Here is a 22,534-nt window from a genome sequence, read left to right as displayed (position 1 = left end):
CACCGCTGTGGATGGCTGAAACTTCATACCATGGGGAAGGTCTGAGATTTGTCTAAGACAGATGTCTCTGAAATATCTCACACCAGAGACAGGAGGCTGGGGCATTTATCCACCAGCTTTCTAGAGCATTGGTTGAGGACAGCTCCTGGGGTGTGTTAACTCCCTGGCATTTGGCTTCTTATAATGAATGTAGGTCTTATATGAGGCAAAGGGCAAAATGCCTTCATAAGAGTCACAGGACTGCAGAGACCAAAGCTGGAAGTCTGGGGACCACGCTGTTTGTTCCCAGGGAAATGTAGGGGTCTTGGCAAAATCTGTTAAACATCCACATACACATTCATGTAGACATCAAAAGACATGCATCTGTGTTCATAAACACAACATGTAAATATAAATCATACGTACATACATTCATATCAATTCAGTGACAAATCATGACAACAGTGAATGCCTCAGACAAATGATGTTTTGATGCAATGGAACAAAGCTTATTTCTGATAAAATGTGTTATAGATTATTATGCGTTGTTAAATGTTAACACAGAGAAGTATTAGGACTCATTTTGGAAAATGACAGCTAAAATGAAGAGTTTCCTTGTCTCTCAAAGCAAATGGTACTCTGTGGAATTTCAGTGCACGACTGTTCGATTTGAGAGCCTTTATCACAAAAGGGCAAAATCCTTTTGGAGAATATATGCACACTTTATCTGTCACTTCAGAATATTACTAATGAGCAATAAATGGTATTTTTAAAATTGTTCTTTTAAGGATAAAAAGAAGTCAAATGTATGATTTTACAAAATTGTACTTTCCCACTTTCTTTAAATTTCATGGAAATCTAAGAGTGGTGTGATGCCAAAAAATAAAAATAAATGAACCTACACTGAATGCAATTTTATTTAAAAGAGAAAATATTATTTTTCTTGCTAGCAGTTTGATTAAGAGGGATAAATCATAAAGAGGAAGATGCATATTTTCTCTGGGACTCATACTCATATGTTTTGCCAAGCACCATGTTTTTTTTTTTTCCCAAGATGAAAATCACTTTCTTGTCAAACCATTCAATTCACTACCTTTCCAAGCTGCATATGTATAAATATTCATAAATACATCATTCTAATATCTAGAACAACCTCATCTTAACTTAGTTAATTACATCTGCAAAGACCTTATTTTACCCCGTTCCAGCAACCCTAAAAATCTTAGTGCATTCCGGCATGAACTCTAAATCAAAATTCTCACCTAAACAGCATCAACCCAAAATTTCCCCAAACTATCCCTTAAATATCTAAATCAGGTAAAGTTATTATGCAAAATATGGTTTCACAAGCATGCAAGATAGGCATTTTCCAATGATAGCTATATTGTTTTCTTAGTGGCATGTACCAGAGGTTTAATAAAACAGATGGTTATTTTGTACTTTATTTTACAGCAGGAATTCTTTATATCTAGAGAATTTTGGACTGTGATGTGGTTACATGTACAATAGGGTGACATATAATTGTCAATAAAACAGTATAAATTCTCTTAAAATACATGGTCCCCCACACATCTCTCAGTTTGTCATGCTGTGGGGACTTTCGTGTTGCTGGAATACTGGAAGCTAGGCCAACAGTATTCAAATACCAGCAGGGTCACCTATGGTGGATGGGTTTCAGCTGGGCTTCCACACTAAGACAGATTAGGAAGAAGGACCTGGTGAGCTATTTCTGAAAAAAATTATCCAGTGAAAACCTTATGAATAGCAATGGGGCATTGCTCAATACAGTGCCCAGAAGATGGGTCTCTCAGGTTAGAAGGCACCAAAAGACGACTGGGGAAGAACTGCCTCCTCAAAGGAGAATCAACTTTAGTGACATAGATGAAGTCAAGTTTCAGGACTTTAATTTGCTGATGTGGCAGGGCTCATAATGAGAAGAAACAGCTGCAAACATTCATTAATAATCGGAATGTGGAATGCATGAAGTATGAATCTAGGAAAACTGGAAATCGTCTAAAATGAAATGCATATAGATCAATATCCTAGGTATTAGTGAACTGAAATGGACTGGTGTTGGCCATTTTGAATTGGAAAACCATATGGTCTACTATGCCAGGAATGACAAACTGAAGAGGAATGGCATTGCATTCATTTAAAAAAGAACTTTTCAAAATCTATCCTGAAATATAATGCTGCCGGTAAAAGGACAATATCTGTACGCCTACAAGGAAGGCCATTATTATTCAAATTTATGCACCAACCAGTAAGGCCAAAGATGAAGAAATTGAAGATTTTTACCAACTTCTGCAGCCTAAAATGACCAAACATGCAATCAGAATGCATTGATAATTAAATACTGGTGATTGGAATGTGAAAATTGGAAACAAAGAAGAAGGATCACTAGTTGGAAAAGATGGCCTTGGTGATAGAAAAGAAGCTGGAGGTCTCATGATAGAATTTTGTAAGACCAACAACTTCTTCATTTCAAGTACTTTTTCAACAAAATAAACAGCATCTATACGCGTACGTGGACCTCACTGGATGGAATACACAGGAATCAAATTGACTACATCTGTGGAAAGAGATGATGGAAAAGTTCAACATCATCAGTTAGAACAAGGTCAGGAGCAGACTGTGGACAGACCATCAATTGCTCTGTGCAAATTCAAGTTAAAACTCAAGAAAATTATAACATCCACCTTGAGGATGGTTCAGAACTGGGTAGTGTTTTGTTTTGTAGTACATAGGGCTGCTATGAGTTAGAAGCAACTAGATGGCACCTAACAACAACAATAATAATACATGTATGATTTTGGTCACATTTTTAAAAATATATGTAATATTATTGCAGAGGCTATAATAATTTTCATGCTTTGTAAATGGTCTTAATGAATATTTCGGACAGTGATGTAAGTGGAACCTTTCTTGTTATTAGTTTTGAAATTTTTTCTTAATTAAGGTTTGATACCCTGGAAAAGAAAGTTGAATCAATGCCCTCTGAATGCTAATGAATGCCCACTATAATGGCCTTGCAACAGAACACTGAAACTTGTCTTAATATAAAAAATTTAAAGGTTGTTTTTTATCACGTGCATTTAGAATATAATTTTAGTATAGATTTTTTTTTTCTTAATTTTAACCTCGCTCTTTAATACAATGGGCAGATGAATGTCATACCTGTTTATAACATTTTGTTAGTGATGTTCAAAGGAGCATCCATCCTCAGTTATGGTAATTTGAAATAATTCTTTTATCTCTCAAACCATTGTATGCAGCAGAAGTTCATAAAAGCTGTTGAATTTACTTCAAAATTACTAGAAAATATGCAAGGAGATATGAACCTAACACCATGCATCCCGAGGCAGGTGGCTGTTTGATATAAAATACGTGTTCCTTAAGTATTATTTTTAGGGAATTCAAAACACAGTAACATTTAAAGATGTTTTTCTTTAAGTGATCAAAGAATTTAGTTGAACAAGGTATCTTTTTAATTTTTTTTAACTATTTCATGAGTAAGAAAAGATTCCAATTACATAAAGCAACTGGAAATTTCATACAATTCATGCATCCACATGCTAACGTGCACACACACACACGCACACACACATCATAGACAGTCAAGGGCTCTAAGAGCTAATTAACTCTTTGAATCTGTAATAAATCTGGAGAAGTCCAGTATTTCCGTATATTTTTTTTTTTACCAAAACATTTGGGAAGCATATGATTATAAGACTGAAAACTTTATTCTTATTGGAGGACCAGATTACAGCAAATTAACCTGTCTATTATTTAAAAAAAAAAAAAATTTTTTTGTTGTTATTCTTGTCTGCTTGTCAAATTGTCACATCCAAATTTATCGTATATATATCTACGTTGATCAGAAATAAAATTTATGTCCCTTCTATGGCCTTTTCTAACTGGGAGATTTATTTGAGTATATATAAAATTCTAGAACTATTATCAGCTTATATAACTCATCACTGTCAAGTCATTTCTGACTCATAGTGATCCTACAGGACAGAGTAGAACTGCCGCATAATGTTCCCAACGAGCAGCTGGTGGATTCAAACTGCTGACCCTTTGGTTACAGCCAAGCTCTTAACCACTGCACCACCAGTGCTCTGTCAGCTAATGTAGGTAATGAAATCTAGCAGGCAGTATGAAACATGGGGCAAGAGATTAGAATCCAGGTCAAGATTGTAAATAAAATGTAGAGATATTCTCTTAGAAGTGACACAGTAAATTATAGGAGTAGGTGTGAATGCCCCAGGGAAGGAGTGTGTGCAGTGGTTATTCTCAGCGTGTGGGATATATGATTGTCACCAAGTACATGATCGTCACTAAAGGTGCTTGTTAGAAAATGGGAATCTTGCTTACAGCTCCAGATGTCTGATTTAGGAGATGTGGGTTGGAGCTAAAGAATCTATGCGTGTATGAAGGTCCCTTGGTTATTCTAAAGCTGATAATCTGTAGGCTTTTTTTTAGGAGGAAACTGGCAGAGAGTTATGAGTAATAAAGACAGGCAGATCCTTTAGATAAATTTACTTTCAGAGAAAAAGTGGGAAGAGGACCAGGAGAAGGGATTAGTGAAGAAATCTCTAGAGACAGTTTAAAGAAAATCAAAAGGAAAATCCCTCCCCGCTCCAAAAAGGAGAAAAAAGAGAGTTTGGGTGAAAGAATAGTCAATGACATTCAATATTACAGAGAATTTCAAGGAAAGTATTGAGAATCATCATATGAATGTTTAACTGGTGGACACATTGACATCATTTTGTACAAGAAAGTGAGACAGAAGACAATTTCTAGGAGTTAAACATTTAATTTTAAAGTAACCAATATAGACTATTGTTTTAATGACCATGGCAACAAAACATAACAATGAGGCAATAGTTACATTTGTTATAGAAGATTTTATTATTTTTTTAACATTAGGAGAAAAGATAGGAACATTTGTAAGGGATACACCCAAGAAAGAAGAAACGAAAATATGAGAAAAAGGAAAAATAATGAGCACAGCTTTGGAGCATTTTGTAAAGAGTGAAATGCTTAAATAAAAGGATTATCACTGGAAAACAGGAGGTATACATACATATATAATACATATATACACATATACATGTATATTTATGGGATATATACAAATATGTGCCTATATATGTATATATATATATACTCTTCTGTGTTTGTCTTTTCTTTCTCTCTTTTTTTTTTCTTCTTCTAAGGCTAAGAATAGGATAAGAGAAAGAGCAAAATCACAGAGATATAATGTAAGAGACCTAAGTGAAATTGAGAGAGAGAGAGAGGACAAGAGAAAATTAGGAGAAAGGACGCCTGTAAAATGAACTTGGAATTTAAGGCTTATTAGAGCTGAAGAGATTTAGTCACAGTATTATGGGAAAGGCTTGGAGATGATACAGTGGAAAATGTGAATGGGAGCTGAGTAAAGGTAAATAAAGGATTATAGATCATCAAGTGTTCAGTTTATTGAGGATGAGGTAATTGATTAAATTGTTTTACTTGGTAGTCCAAAAACTGGGCATACTTTCATGAAGTCTGACATCTTCAAGGAAGAAAGTAGGAAGTGGAAATGGTGGCTACCTGCAGTCAGGAATGGAATGACAATGAATTTTTTAAGTACTTTAAATTGTTCATCCTGCAACATCACTTAGAAAGAAGTAGAGGAGCTCGAAATAGGCTAGACAGATGGGAAAGTTGAGGACAACGCAAAGACCACACATCCTGATGAATATGCTTAGAAGGAGCAAAGGAGTATGAACGCTGGATAAGTAAGAAATAATGAAATCATATTTCTGATACAACTAGTAGTCTGCTCTTAGTTCTGAAACATGAAATGACATTTATCTGACCTTTAGAGAAAGTAAAAATGTCAGAAGTGGAGGGGCTGTTTTCAAAGAAAAAAAAAAAAAGTAGTGATCATATATTGTATAGTATTTTAAAAAAAGTCTTAAAATGCTGGTGATTCCTTTCCTGATCCATTGGTTTCTAACTAGATGGATGTCTGTTTTAATATGAAACTCTTTCATTTGACATGTCTGGATTGCTCTTTAGCGATATTCTAGTTTTTCTGTTGAGTACGTGTTTACATAAAAGACATTTAAAAGTTTTCTCTGTTCCTTTTGCTGCTTTGTTTAAATACTTTTGAACATTTTTCCTCCCTATACATGCACCATGCATTAGATTATACGGAGGTGCATAACAAAGATTACTGATCCATGATTATAACATTACCATGTTTGATAGGAAAGTAGCCTTGTTTCTTAGAAGGTCATAGATTAGGTAACACAAACATGTGCATCAACTGCCAGTTATGTTTGCACAGATGTCTGTGTGTTCTTAGACAACTTTCCTTTGAGAATATGATGCAATAAAAACAATTACCTGATAAAAATATTTGGTGTTCTATATAAACCACTGTGCCTGTACTATTTAATATATGTACACTATGAGAATTATAATTATGGTGTTGGTGAAGAATATTGAATATACCATGGACTGTAAAAAGAGAGAACAAACCTGTCTTGGAAAAAGTACAGCCAGAATGCTCCTCAAAAGCAAGGATGGCGAGGCTTTGTCTCACGTATTTTGCACATGTTATCAGGAGTGACTAATTCCTGGAGAAGGAAATCATGCTTGGTAAAGTAGAGGGCCTGTGAAAAAGAGGAAGACCCTCAATGAGATAGATTGACACAGTGGCTGCCAACAATAAGCTCAAGCATAACAACGATGGCGAAGGTGATGCAGGACTGGGCAGTGTTTTGTTTTGTTGGGCCTAGTGTCTCTACAAGTCAGAACTGACTCAATGGCACCTAACAACAATAGTGAGGATTATATAAGCAAAACACAAAACTTGATTCCTACAAATGTCCTGAAAGAGTTAATGTGACCCACTATTTTGCACAATTTTTCCTCTTGTATCTTGTTCAAAGGTAATGGAGAAGTAGATTTTAGTCATTATTCCACTCACTCTTCTTTTTGGTTTGATACATACCCCTCTTCATTTGTTATACGTAGATGAAGAACTAAACCTAAATGATGTTATCTATATTCTCCTATAGAGAATATATATATTCTCCTTTACTTTCTTTTCCATTTTAATTTTGTACATTTTAAAGATAGGAACCATGGTAGATATATTCAAAACAACATAAGAATTGCATATATGCATCATTTAATAACAGTATCAATATTGCACACATACTCTTAGGTGTACACCCAAAAGACTTGAAAGCAGAGTCTTTTGGATATGTATCTAGGAGTACATATCCAAAAGACTATACACCAAGGTTCATTGTAGCACCATTCACAATAGCCCCAAACTGGAAACAACCTAAATGCCCATCAACAAATGAATGGATAAACAAAATGTGGTGCATACATACAATGGAATACTACTAGCCAGTAACATATGCTACAATATTGATGAAACTTGAAGAAATTATGCTGAGTGAAATAAGTCAGTCACAAAAGGAAAAATACTGTATGATTTCACTTACATAAAAAGTCAAGAAAAGGCAAAGGTGTAGAGCTCAAAGTTTATTACTGTTTATGAGAGGTGGGAGGTAAAGGAAAAATAAGGTGTAACAGTGATGGAAAAATCACATTGATTAATGGTAGACTTGCACAGCCAGTTATTGCAATTTTTGTCAATAAGTTGTACACCTGCAAAAAGTTGAATTGGCAAAAGTTGTCCAATAGATATTGTCTTAGTGATCTAGTACTGCTAGAACAGAAATACCGCAAGTGGGTGGTTTTAACAAACATAAATTTATTTTCCCACAGTTTAGGATGCTAGAAGTCCAAATTCAGAACACTGACTCTAGGGGAAGGCTTTCTTTCTCTGTTGGCTCAGGAGGATAGTGCTTGTCTCTTTTGAGCTTCTGCCCCCAGGCAATCTCATATGACTTGACATTTTTCTTCCTTCTTCTTGCTTCCTTGCTTGCTTGTTTAATCTCTTTTATATCTCATAAGATATTGATTCAAGACACAGTCTACACTAATCCTGCCTCATTAACATAGCAAAGACAACCCATTCCCAATTGAGATTATAACCGCAGTCATAGAGGTTAGGATTTACAACTCATATTTTTGTAGGACACAATTCAATTCATAACGGGTACATGAATACTTATAATAATCAGCCACCTCCCCTCCCCCAAAAAAGAGAGAGAGAGTAGCTGTTGAGACTCCTTATGTACAACCAAAAATATCATGGGATTTGGTTCAGTGGTTTGAAATTTTAGGGTTATAGTTTCTTAGGACATCCCAGTTAATTGGCCTAATATATTTAGTGCTTCTATTCTACCTCCTGACTTGTTGCCAAGTTTCTGGGGTCTTAAAATCTTGCAACTGGCCACTCAAGCCACAATAATTGTTCTTTATTTGCCTGGAGCAACAGAGGAAGAGGAGAATCAGTAATAGGAGGAAATGGAATGTGTGACTAATTTCCTTCATGAACAACTGTTTCCTCTGCCATGAGATGAGAAGAACCAGATGGTGCCAACTACCATTACTGAATATTTTGACCAAAGATTCTATAGAAGAATTCTGATCAAAAGGGGGAAAACGCAGAATAGAGTTGTAAACTCTCATAGATAATCTTCAGACCTTAAACCAAATATATCCCCTGAAACCAAAAAACCAAACCCAGTGCCGTTGAGTCGATTCCGACTCAGCGACCCTATAGGACAGAGTAGAACTGCCCCATAGAGTTTCCAAGGAGCACCTGGAGGATTTGAACTGCCGACCTTTTGGTTAGCAGCCATAGCACTTAACCACTAAATCACCAGGGTTTCCGAGGCAAACGTGATAACCACTACACTACGGAAACCGGAGTCTTCCTAAAACCAAACATTAGCTTAACTACTAATAAAGGTCTACCCTGAGCGCTGTGCTCTTTCAAGGCCTTTTTATATGAGATCAAATTGACAACAGCAACTCAAAAGTTTAGATAGTAAATATGTGGAGCAGTGAGTTTATGTAAATGGGGGAAGAACAACTCAGAATGGGAGAGTGAAAATGCTGCACAATCTGAAGAATGTAATCAGTGTTACTGAGTTGTACATATAGAAACTTTCAAAATAGTGTACTCTTTGCTGCATATATTCTGAACAACAACAAAATAAAAAAACTTTTTAAAAATTAAAAAAATGCTTAGCCTATTAATTAGTCTTCAAAATATATGAAGAGGGTGTTATTGTCATTTTACAGATAAAGAAAATGATCATTTGAGAACTTAAAAATTTGTACCAGGCATCTACCCAATAAGTGGCACAAATGAGGTGTAAACACTGGTCTAATAAACTTCAGAGCTTATCACTTAATCACCACATAATTCTGCTCCCATAATAGCAATGTGCACTGGGGAAGTGGCCAGTGTGTACCATGAAGAATTACTCATAATGTTGTTAGGTGGCATCCAGTCAGTTTCAACTAATAGAGACCCTATGTACGACAGTACAAAACACTGCCCAGTCCTGCACCATCCTCACAATTGTTGCTATATTTGAGCCCATTGTTGCAGCCATTGTGTCTATTCATGTTGTTGAGAGTCTTTCTCTTTTTCACTGGCCCTCTACTTTACCAAGCATGAAATCCTTCTCCAGGGACTATTCCCTCCTGATAACGTGTCCAATGTATGCGAGACAAAGCCTCTTCATCGTCGCTTCTAAGGAACATTCTAGCTGTACGTCTTCCAAGACAGATTTGATCTTTCTTCTGGCAGTCAGTGGTATATTTAATATTCTTTGACAATGCCGTAATTCAAATTCATCAATTCTTCTTCATTCTTTCTTGTTTGCTGTCCAGCTTTTGCATGCATATGAGGTTATTGGACATACTATGGTCTGAGTCAGAAGGTGTAAGTAATTCATGATATTTTTAATGCTAGGCACAATATAAGTTTCTGACTGGCAGTTTTTAGGAAATGAAAAATGATTACTTGAGTATTAATAAATCAGTCTACCCTCCTATGCCCACTTTCTCTCCCCCTACAAAAACAAAACAAAACAAACAAAACTTTGAAAACTTGAAAGATAATACAGATGAAGCCCATTCTAAAGAACAAAAGATAAAATAGGTTAAGCTATGCTGACAGGCAAAAAAAGATGAATGAATAAAGGATAAATTATTTACCTAAAAAATTATGCATACACATACATTACACAAAGTACATATGAAATATATATAGATAACTAAACTCCAGTGAATGGAAAAAATCTAAACCTTCTATATGTTGTTTCACTTTGAGCCAACATTTGGGGTGGAGTGCTAGTGGGTGGCAGGTGGATCAGAGTTGTATGGACAGTAACTTCAAAGATTACATATAAAATATTGAGTATACTAAAAAATTGGTGTTATATGCTTTCACTGTATTTATTAATTTGTGTAATATAACATTTTCTTTTTCCACATGAGCAAAATGTAAGTATTTATATATGCTATTTACTCTATGAAATTGAGTATTGAATGTTTGGTCGTGTGTTCTTCAGCTACATCTCACCTTATAGAGTTAAAATAGATACGAGATCAGATAAAACGTCTAGCTTTTCAACTGAGTTATCATTGGGTGTTGATGTAAAAAAAGGTAAACAAAGTTGAACTATTTTACAAGAAAAGAAGGAAAAAAGCAATTGAATAATTTATATAGTAATTTTTTCATTTCTTTTTCTTGTGGACTTTTTTTTTTTTTTTGCTAATGAGAATTCAGAAAGTGGCAATGATTAAAAAAAAAAAAAGAAAAGAAAGAAATCACCCTTTGACCAGAGTTATGCCAGGAAAAGTTTCAGTAAAGGTGTCTTTATACTATTTTCTTTAAGCATAGCACAGATGAGTAAGCTCTTCCAGCATTGCACCCCTTGGTTGAAACATCTCAATTGGTATTTGGTCAATTCTTGGAGCCTTGTTTTTCTCCAATGCCTCAGTGCAGCTTAGACTCCTTCCTTCAGTACCACTGATTCTCAATAATATGCTACTTCCTGAAATAGCTGAACGTCGACCAATCCTTTTTGGTATGGTGACTCTGTGTATTCTTCCCATCTTCTTTTAGTGCTTCTTTTGTCATTCAATTTTTTTGTCCATTGAATCTTTCACTACTGCAACTCCGGGCTTGAATTTTTTCTTTAGTTCTTTCAGATTAAGGTATGCCAAATGTGTTCTTCCTTTTTGGTTTTCTAACTCCAGGTCTTTGCACATTTCATTATAATACTTTACTTTGTCTTCTCCAGACCTTTTGAAATCTTCTATACAGCTCTTTTACTTCATCATTTTCCATTCTCTTTAGGTACTCTACATTCAAGAGCAACTTTTAGATTCTCTTCTGACACATATTTTCATGTTTTCTTTCTTTCCTGTCTTTATAATGACCTTTTGCCTTCTTCAAGTATGAAGTCCTTGATGTCATCTTACCACTCATCTGGTCTTCAGTGATTAGTGTTCAGTGCATCAAATATGTTCTTGAGAAGGTCTCTAAATTCACGTGGGATATACTCAAGTTCACATTTTAGCTCTCGTGGACTTGCTTTAATTGTCTTCAGCTCCCACTTGAACTTTCATTGAGCAATTGATGGTCTGCTCTGCAGTTGATCCCTGGCCTTGTACTGACTGATGATGTTGAAGTTTTCTCTTCATCATCTCTTTCCACAGATGTAGTCAGTTTCATTCCTCTGTATTCTACCTGGCAAGTTCCACATGTATAGTCATCATTTATGTTGTTGTAAAAAGGTATTTCCAATGAATAAGTCATTAGTCTTGCAAAATTCTGTCATGTGATCTTCCGTGTCGCTTCTATCACCAAGGCGATATTTTCCAACTACTGATTCTTCTCCTTTGTTTCCAAGTTTTGCATTTCAATCACCAATAATATAATTATGAATGCATCAGCGTTGTATGTTTCATCAATTTCAGACTGCGGAAGTTGGTAAAAATCTTTGATTTCTTCCTCTTTGGCATGAGTGGTTGGTGTGTAAATTTGAATAGTAGTTGCATTAACTGTTCATGCTTGTAGACATATGTATATTATCCTATCACTGACAGTGTTGTGCTTCACGATTGATCTTGAAATGTTCTTTTTGACAATGAATGTGATGTCATTCCTCTTTAATTTGTCACTCCCAGCATAGTAGAGCATAAGTTTGTTTGATTCAAATGGTCAACACCAGTCCATTTCAGCTCACTAATACCTTGGATATTGATCTTTATGCATTCCATTTCATTTTTGATGACTTCCAATTTCTCTTGATTCATGCTTTGTACATTCCACTGTCCAATTACTAATGGATGTTTGCAGATGTTTCTTCTCATTTTACTTCATGCCACATCAGCAAATGAAGGGCGCAAAAACCTTACTTGACCCACATCCTTAAGGTCAGTTTTACTTCAAGGAGGTAGCACTTTGACAGCCATATTTTAAGTGTCTTCCAACCTGAAGGGCTCATCTTCCAGCAGTATATCAAACAATGTTCTGCTGATATCCATAAGGTTTTCATTGGCCAATAATTTTCAGAATTGTGATCAGGTCATTCTTCCTTACAATATCATTACTATCACATGCAAGTAAATTTTTGCTGATGATGATTCAAAAATGGTTGCAGCAGTACATCAACAGGGAACTCCTAGAAATTCAAGCCAGATTTGGAAGAGAAAGTGGAAGGAGGGTTATCATTGCTGATTTCAGATGGATCTTGGCTGAAAACAGAGAATACCAGAAAGATGGTTACCTGTGTTTCATTGAATACGCAAAGCTATTTGACTGTGTAGATCATAACGAATCATTGATAACGTTGAGAAGAATGGGAATTCCAGAGCACTTAATTGTGCTCATGCTGAACACACACAGAGATCAAGACTCTATTGAATGGAACAAAGGGATACTGTATGCTTTAAAATCAGGAAAAGTGTGTGTCCAGGTTGTATCCTTTTACCATACTTACTCAATCTTTATGCTGAGCAAACGATCTGAGAAGCTGGACTACATGAAGAAGAACATGGCGTCAGGGCTGGAGGAAGATTCATTAACAACCTGCAATATGCAGATGACACAACCTTGCTTGCTGAAAGTGAAGCAGATTTGGAGCTTTTACTGATGAAGTTCAAAGACTACAGCCTTCAGTATGGAATACACCTCAAAATAAAGAAAACAAAAATACAACTTGACCGATTAGCAATATCACGATAAACAGAAAATACTGAAATTGTCAAGTATTTCATTTTACTTGGATCCACAATTAGTATCCATGGAAGGAGCAGTCAAGAAATCAAATGACATATTGCACTGGCTAATCTGCTGCAAAAGACCTCTTTAAAGTTTTCAAAAGCAAATTGGCACTTTGAGGTCTGTCTTAGGCTGGATTCTCAAGAGAAGCAAAACCAGTAAAGCATATAAATATACTTATAGAGAGATTTATATCAAGGAAATAGCTTGATGTATGCCCCTGGATCAACTGGCAAAGAAGGGAATTACCATACTAGCTGGTGTGATTAATCCTGATTACCAAGAGGAAATTGGGTTAATATTACATAATGGAGGTAAAGAAGAGTATGTCTGGAGTGCAAGAGGCCCGTTAGGGCATCTCTTAGCATTACCATGCATCCAAAGTCTGTGGATAAGAATAAAAGTTTCTCCTGAATCAAGTAGCCTCAGGCTGCTGGCAAACCCAAGATCGGCCTGTTGGAAAGTAGGGCTCTTGCTTACAGGCTGGGAATATTGATGAATCCCCAGTTTGACAGGTAAGCTCCTAGCTCTTGTCCCAAGGACCAGAGGCTAGATAACAGGAGCCAGCTGCAGGATCAGGGCAGGCAAAAGCCAGAATGCCTGCTTATATTTGGATGCAGGCCACACGCCCAAAGAAACTCCTTTCAATTGATTGGCTATTGAGAGAAAATTCCATCATGGGGATGATCACACATAAACACTGAGACTCATGGCCCAGCCAAGTTGACACACTGTCTTAGCCATCACAGTCTACCCCCTGTCAACTTGGCACATATACATAGCTCCTTAAATCATACATAATCTCTGAATAAAGATAATTATAAAGTCAGACTTGCACCTAACATAATACAGAAAACACATACAACCAAAATTGCACAGGCATGTTTGCATCTTATACTTTATAAGTAAAGAAAACAAAAATATTTGATGCACACATACAAAGCAAAAACACAACAATTACATTCCTCATTTCTGCAACTGGTCACGTGGCCGTAACTGGTATTTAGAATTACCTTCTTCCACCACTTATTTCGTATTCCCTTTGTCTTCAGCAAGCACCTTAGCTGGCTGCGGTTCTTTGCCTGGTGAGGTGATCCAAACCTTCATTCCTGAAGGGTCTGGGCCATTAGTAGTCATGTCAGAATTGGGTTGCTGTAGTTTTCCCTTGACTTTAATCACAGTGCATGGTAGTGCTAAAAGATGCCCTAATTGGCCTCTTGCACTCCAGACATACTCTTCTTTACCTCCATTATGTGAAATCAATCCAATTGCCTCTTGGTAATCAGGATTAATCACACCAGCTGGTATGGTAATTCCCTTCTTTGCCAGTTGATCCAGGGGCATAAGGAGTCCAAGGTGGCCAGGTGACATTGTTAGCTGTTAGTTCAATGAAATCAGTGATGTGCCTCCAGCGGGGCGCATTCCTCCTTTTGGAACTAAGACCTTAGACCTGCAGAGCATAAGGTCATGGGGACAGGAAGCATAAATCTTGTGAGTGTGTCACTAGGGGTAATAGTGAGTGGTGTCACTCCCATTTCCAACCCTTGACTCCTGGATCCATGAATCCTAGCTATGGGAAAAATAGCACCATATATCGGATGCTGCTTTAGAGAATATACAGCCTCCTGGAGAACATTGCCCTAACCCTGCAAGGTGTTGGCATCTAGTTTACCCTGTAATTGTGTCTTTAGAAGGGCCTTCCATTATTCCGTCAAGCCAGCAGCTTCAGGATGATGGCGAACGTGGTAAGGACAATAAATTCCATGAACATGGACCCACTGCTGAACTTCATTTGCTGTGAAGTGAGTCTCTTGATCTGAGGCAATGCTGTTTGGGACACCATGATGATGGAGAAGGCATTCTGTAAGTCCATGGATGGTAGTTTTGACAGAAGCACTGTGTACAGGGAAAGCAAATCCATATCCAGAGTAAGTATCTATTCCCATAAGGACAAAATGCTGCTCTTTCCATGATGGAAGTGGTCCAATGTAATCAACTTGCCAACAGGTTGCTGGCTGATCATCTTGAGGGACGGTGCTGTATTAAGGACTCAGTGTTGGTCTCAGCTGCTGGCAGATTGAGCACTCAGCTGTGGCTGTAAGTCAAGTCAGCCTTGGTGAGTGGAAGTTCATGTTGCTGGGCCCATACATAAACTCCATCTCTGCCACCATGCCCACCTTGTTTGTGAGCCCATTGAGCAATGACAGGAGTAGCTGGGGAAAGAGGATGACTGGTTTCCACAGAACATATCATCCTATTCACTTAATTGTTAAAATCTTTCTCTGCTGAGGTTACCCTTTGGTGAGCATTCATATGAGACACAAATATCTTTACTTCTTCGGCCCATTCAGAGAGGTATATCCACATACCTCTTCCCCATAAATCCTTATTTCTAATTTTCCAATCATTTTCCTTCCAAGTCCCTGACTATCCAGGCAAACCATTAGTCACAGACCATAAATCAATATAAATCACACATCTGGACATTTCTCCTTCCAGACAAAGTGAACAACCAAATGCACTGCTCAAAGTTCTGCCCATTGAGAGGATTTCCCTTCACCACTGTCCCTCAGGCAGGTCCCAGAAAGGGGCTGTAGCGGTGCCACTGTCCACTTTCGAGTGGTGCCTGCATATCTCATCAAACCATCTGTAAGCCAGGCATGAGTTTTCTCTTCTTCAGTTAACTGATCATAAGGAACTCCCTATGAAGCCATAGGTGCAGACTGGGAGATGGAAGGTAATGTGACAGTAGTAAAGACCATGAGCATTTGGGCTACTTTCTCATGCAACTTACTTGTGCCTTCAGGTCCTGCTTGGGCCCAAAATCATATATACCACTTCCATTTAATGATGGAGTGCTGCAGTGCACGTCCAACTTTATGACTCTGTGGGTCAGACAACACCCAGTTCATGATGGGCAGCTCAGGCCTCATGGTGACTTGGTGCCCCATGGTTAAGTGTTCAGTCTCTACTAAGGCCCAGTACCAAGCCAAAAGCTGTTCCTCAAAAGGAGAGTAGTTAACTGCAGAGTATGGAAGGGCTTTGCTCCAAAATCCTAAGGGTCTGTGCTATGATTCACCAATAGAGGCCTGCCAAAGACTCCAAATGGCATCTCTATCTGCCACTGGCCCTTCAAGTACCATTGGATTAGCTGGATCACATGGTCCAAGTGGCACAGCAGCTTGCACAGCAGCCTGAACCTGTTGCAGAGCCTTCTCTAGATCTGGACCCCACTCAAAACTAGCAGATTTTCAAGTCATTTGAGAAATAGGCCAGAGTAGCACAACCAAATGAGGAATATGTTGCCTTCATAATCCAAAGTGGTCCACTAGGTGTTGTGCCTTCTTTTTAGTTGTGGGAGTAGCCAGATGCAATAACTTATCCTTCACTTTAGAAGGAATATCTCAACATACACCATACCACTGGACCCCTAGAAATTTCACAAAGGTGGTAGGTGCCTGAATTTTGTGGGATTAGTTTCCCACCCTCTAGCACACATATGTGTTACCAGTAAGTCCAGAGTCATTGACAATTCTTCCTTAGTAGGTCCAATCAGCGTAATGTCATCAACGTAATAGACCAGCGCAACATCTTGTGGAAGTTAAAGACGATCAAAAACCCTGTGGACTAAATTACGACATAGGGCTGGAGAGTTGATGTAGCTTTGAGGTAGGCAACTGAAGATGTATTGCTGGCCTTGTCAGCGGAAGGGCAACTGCTTCGTGATGGTCCTTCAAAACAGGTATGGAGAAAAAAACATTAGCCAGATTAATAGCTGCATACCATGTACCAGGAGGTGTATTAACTTTCTCAAGCAATGAAACTACATCTGGAATGGCAGCTGCAATTAAGGTCACCACCTGTTTAAGTTTTTGCTAACCCACTGTCATTCTCCAAGAGCCACCTGTTTTTTGCACAGGCCAGATAGGCAAATTGAATGCGGATGTGGTAGCAATAATTTCTACAATTTCTCCAGAAATGTGGTATTGCTTTTTGTTTACTATTTCCCTAGTAGGGGCAATTCTAATGGCTTCCACTTGGCTTTTCCTACCATAATAACCCTTACTCCATTTGTCAGAGATGCAATGTGGGGGTTCTGTCAATTACTGAGTATATCTATTCCAATTATGCATTCTGGAACTGGAGAAATCACTAAAGGATGGGTTCAGGGACCCACTGGGCCTACTATGAGATGGACAGGAGCTAAGACTCCATTAACAACCTGTCCTCCATAAGCCTCCACTCTCACTTGTGGGTCACAGTGACCTTTTGGGTCTCCTGGCATTAGTGTCAGATCAGAGCCAGTATCCAGTAGTCTCTGAAAAGTCTGATAATTTCCTTTCCTCCAATGAACAGTCACTCTCGTAAAAGGCCATAGATCCTTTCACAGAAGCCTGGGAGAGAGATTAACAGCATAAATTTTTGGCAATATATTGAAGTCTTTCCTCAAGGCGACCTGGCTTCCCTGCCGTTCAAGGAGTTGTGGGTCTTTAAACTTGCTCAAATCTAGGAATTGATTGAGGGACCATGACTCTCTACTCCAGTGATTAGACCTAGAGTGCTGTTCACCTGACCTAGAATTCATCTGTTTGTACAGATCAAGTAAATATTTAGTAGATTTCCTATCTATTTTACTCCTAGGAGCATCATGACTAAGTGCCAATTTCAAAAGCCCATACGAGTCAAACAATTCTGATTACTGCTTTGACTCTGCTGTCCATTACTGTAACCGTGCCCACTTGTCTTTTTCAACTGAGTACAGCCACTTGGCCCCTACTACCACGGGGTCCAATCAGCCCTATTGTAGCTAGGTGTCTTAATTCAGTTAGGGCAGTTCCCACTGTCAAATCTGATTTACTTAAAACAGCAATCACAATAGTCTTCAAGGGTGCTGGAACTCCCTTCACTAATTTGTTCCTCACAGTTGTGGTAAAAGGTGTGTCCTCTGGGCACTCCATGTGTGGGTCTCTGGGTCTAACCTGGTAAATCCACTCTATCATGCCAATTTCCCTAAGCCTTTTAAAACCTTCTACAGTATACCAAGACAGGTCTGGTACTTCAACTTTATTTAAGCATAGGTAACCAGATACATGCTTCAGCAACCCAACCAAATAAACTATTAGACCCTTTCCTAACTTCTAGAGCTGAAACACTGAATGAAGAATCTGTGCTTAGTGGACCTATATCAATAAACTCAGACAGATCCATCATTATGTTCCTTGAACCATTATCCCACACCCTTAATAGCCATTCCCATACATATTCCCCAGGTTTCTGTTTGTACATATTAGAAAAGTCAAGCAGTTCTTTTGAAGTGCAGTGTACCTCCTCCTGGGTCACACTTTGTGCTTCACCTTTTGGGGATCTCTGGGACTTAAGTTTAGTTATAGATCTAGAAGCCAGAATTCATAGTATGGAAATGTTTTGAGAACATTCAGCATTATCTTGTAAAACATCTGCCTCAGATGATGCCCCAGGCAATGCCTCAGGCAAGGGCTCTTTAGAAGCAGCTGGGGTAGGGTAATCTCAATAGATAGACATGGAGAGGCTAATGGTTTTTTCTGGGCAGGGTGGTTTCTCAGACCACCATGAAGTAATCTCTTCAGATGGGAGTGGTTCTGTTGGCAGGAATGATTCAATGAAATTTAGAGGCTCAGTGTCTCCAGCTTCCTGATTATCTGCCCATTTGTCTCCATCCCAAGTTTCAGGATCCCATTTTTTACCAATCAATCTCCTCACTTTAGTTTCAGTTGCTTCTCGAGGTTGTCAGCTGAGCAGGCATTGTAATTCAGCCATTCTAGCGCATCTGTTTTTTTCACTTGTTTGTCTAGCAAAAGTAGGACCAACCAACCAGTTTCTTTATACTTCTCATTGTGACAAAACTGTAGGAAGATATCACACATGTGTTCACCCAGAGTCTCGTCTTTCTTCAGTACCTGATCTATTGGTGATGATATTTTGCCTATTTGTACAGCCATTTCATGCCATGGATTAGTAGTGCCCTCTTTACTGCTGGAAGCAGAGTCATCAACATATTTGAGACTAATCAGACTTGAGAACCAATTTAGAAAATTCACCTTTACAATTTTGTTTCTCTAGAACCACTCTTGGTACCAAGTGTCTTAGGCTAAGTTCTCTAGCAAAGCAAAACAGGTAAAGCATATAAACATATGCATGGCAGTATTTATATCAAGGAAACAGCTCATGTAGTTGTAGGGGCTAGAACATCCCAAGTCTGTGGATCAGGATAGAGACTTCTCCTGAATCTCACAGCAGCAGGGGCTGGCGAACCCAAGATCTACAGGTCAGTGAGCAGGGCTCTTGCTCATAGACTGTGAAGATTGACAAATCCCAAATTAGGCAAGTGAGCTGCTAGCTCAAGTCCCAAGAATCAGATGTCAGATGAACAGAAGCCAGCTTCAGGCTCAGGACAGGCAAAAGCCAGAACGTCTGCTTATGTTCAGATACAGGCCACAAACACCCAAAGAAACTCCCTTTCAACTGATTGGCTACTCACAGCAGATCCCATCATAGGGATAATTACATATAAACACTGAGAATCATGACCCAGCCAAGTTGACACACAATCTTAACCATCACAAGGTCTAAGATGCACCATGGTATTTTCAATAAATTGGACCATTAATGAGGAAGACCAAAGAAGAATTGATTAATTTGAACTGTGGTGTTGGTGAAGAATACTGAATATAGCAAGGACTGCCAAAAAAAAATGAACAAATCTGTCTTAAAATACTACAGCCAGAACACATCCTTAGAGAGGATAGCAAGACTTCATCTCACTCACTGTGGTCATTTTATCAGAAGATCAGTCTCTGGAGATGGGTATCATGCTTGGTAAAGTAGAGGGTTGGCAAAAAGAGGAAGATCCTTAACAAGATGGATTGACACAGTGGCTAAAACATTAGGCTCGAATGTAGCAATGATTGTGAGGATGGCGCAGGAACTGGCTGTGTTTCATTCTGTTGTACATAGGGTCACTATGAGTTGCAGCTGACTCAATGGCACCTAACAGCAACATAAATCAACTGAAATAAGTTTTATATGCCCAAAGGTATTCACTAAAATTATATTTATGAAAGTCAAACAAACAAAAATCAACTGAGATCACTCTAAATGTACAGTGAATATATCAAAATGTATTTGATACTATTAAAATAATTATAACAACTGGGTAAGGAAACACGTTTTTTAAGTAACAGAATAAAAATATAAAATGTTATTTTCACATTGATAAGTATTATGAATAAAATGAAGGAGGAATCTAAGTATACATGAAATATTTAAACAAAACAAATTTAGGCCAGCCCAGGAAATGGGAAATTTTAATTCTTTGCATATGTATGTAGATATGAAAATCCTAACTCATGCACAACTTATCAGTTATAAATCCTATATCACAAGGTCTTGAACATTAAGAAAAATACTAGCACATTTGTGAATATAAAGGGCTTTTTTGAGTATGTGGAAAAAATAGACAACTATTTAAATATGAACCATTCTATGTCTTCTAATGTTTTAAGGAAATGAGAGAGCAGAAAAAGATAAAAAGAGAGCAGAAAAGATGGACTATCTTCTCTGTTATTTCGCCCAAAGTATTCAGTCAATATTTTCCAAAATATATTATTAAGAGCACTCGATCTTCAAAATGTTAGTTAAGTTATAAGAGAAACATGAGCTTACACATACAGATATAATATATATATATTCATATGATGTATATGTATACACATACAGATATAATATATATTATATTAAATATAATACATACAGATATAATATATATTATATACATACATATGATGACTATGAGTTTAGGGAAAACTGAAGTTTAATGCATAATGGAGGTATATATTTTCTATTTCATAGATAAGATCATCAGCATTTAACCACTGTGCAAACATTCACAAATTATCTGTTCACTTAATCCTCCCCTTCATGAATTAGCTCACAGATCTTGTAAAGTGCATTTATTTTGGTAATTCCTATTTTAGATGTTTATACTAGCAAATAGGATATAAAATTATCTTACAAGAAACTGAATTATGTTTAAATTTATGCAAGAAAATTAGATTTCAAAATTATATCTCTAAAGAAAAGCTACAAAAATAGAGTAAGATTTTATAACTTCTCATACTAATTTCACATAAGAATTGTGGTCTCATTTAAAGATCACATAAAAATATAAGCTGGGAAAATAAAAAAGATTTCCTTAAAACTCCCATATTAAAAATTTAGAGAACTCTAACGGATGTGTGAAATCATGTAGACCTTATACAGAAAATTTATTTTAAATTTATACATGCATATGTATGTGTATATATAATATGCAACATATCAGTATATATGTGATACAATATGTTTAATAATGTATTTTAAAAGATAAAGACTCATATATATCTTAATTATAGGTACAAATAAGGTAGAGGTAAAGAAAAAATGACAGATATAGATAGATACAGACATATAGCTATAAAAGAGGAGCCTTGGTTGCACAATGTTAAAGCACTCAACTGATACTTGAAAGGTTGGCAGTTCCAATCCACCAGCCACTCTGCTGGAGAAAGATGTGGCAATCAGTAAAGATTACAGCCTTGGAAACACTATGGGGCAATTCTGCTCTGTCCTATAGGGTCCCTATGAATCGAAATCAACTTAATGGCAACAGGTTTTATAGTTATTAAAGAACCTAAGCCAGTTGCTGAATCAATGCCAACTCATGGTGACCCCATGTGTTTCGGAGTAGGACTGCACTCCGTAGGGTTTCCAAGACTGTGATCTTTCAGAAGAACACCTGGGCTTTCTTCTGCATTGCCTCTGGGTGGATGCAAACCTCCAATCATTTGATGAATAGCTGAGTGCTTAGCTGTTTATGCCACCCAGAGACTCTGCATAACTACAGATCTCTATATGTATTGCTATAGCTATAGAGCCAATTCACATTCCAAAAGATTATCTATACCAACTTTTGGGAAGTGGGCTCAATTAAAAGTAACATATTTATAAACAAGGAAGTATCCCATGCAGTTCAGACTGGTTTACTTTTAGCTAGATCAATAATAAATTAAACACCAAAATGTGACAAATCTTGAAAACGAAAAAAAAAAAATGAACCTATATATGTAAGATGTCGACAATTTTACATTTTATTACATAGTGAAACCATTCCTTTAATTGCTAAATTCTGGTGTTTAAACAGTATTGTTTACTGTATCTCTTGCTGGAATGGGCTTATATTTGCTTTCAACACCACAAAAAAAGTAGATCAATACTGGTAATAAATCTTTAAATGCTTTTTAACCTTACAAG

Source organism: Loxodonta africana, chromosome 11 (genome assembly GCF_030014295.1).
Source record: "Loxodonta africana isolate mLoxAfr1 chromosome 11, mLoxAfr1.hap2, whole genome shotgun sequence".
NCBI lineage: Eukaryota > Metazoa > Chordata > Mammalia > Proboscidea > Elephantidae > Loxodonta > Loxodonta africana.
The sequence above is the reverse complement of the archived record's forward strand: the minus strand, read 5'-3'. Positions refer to the sequence as shown.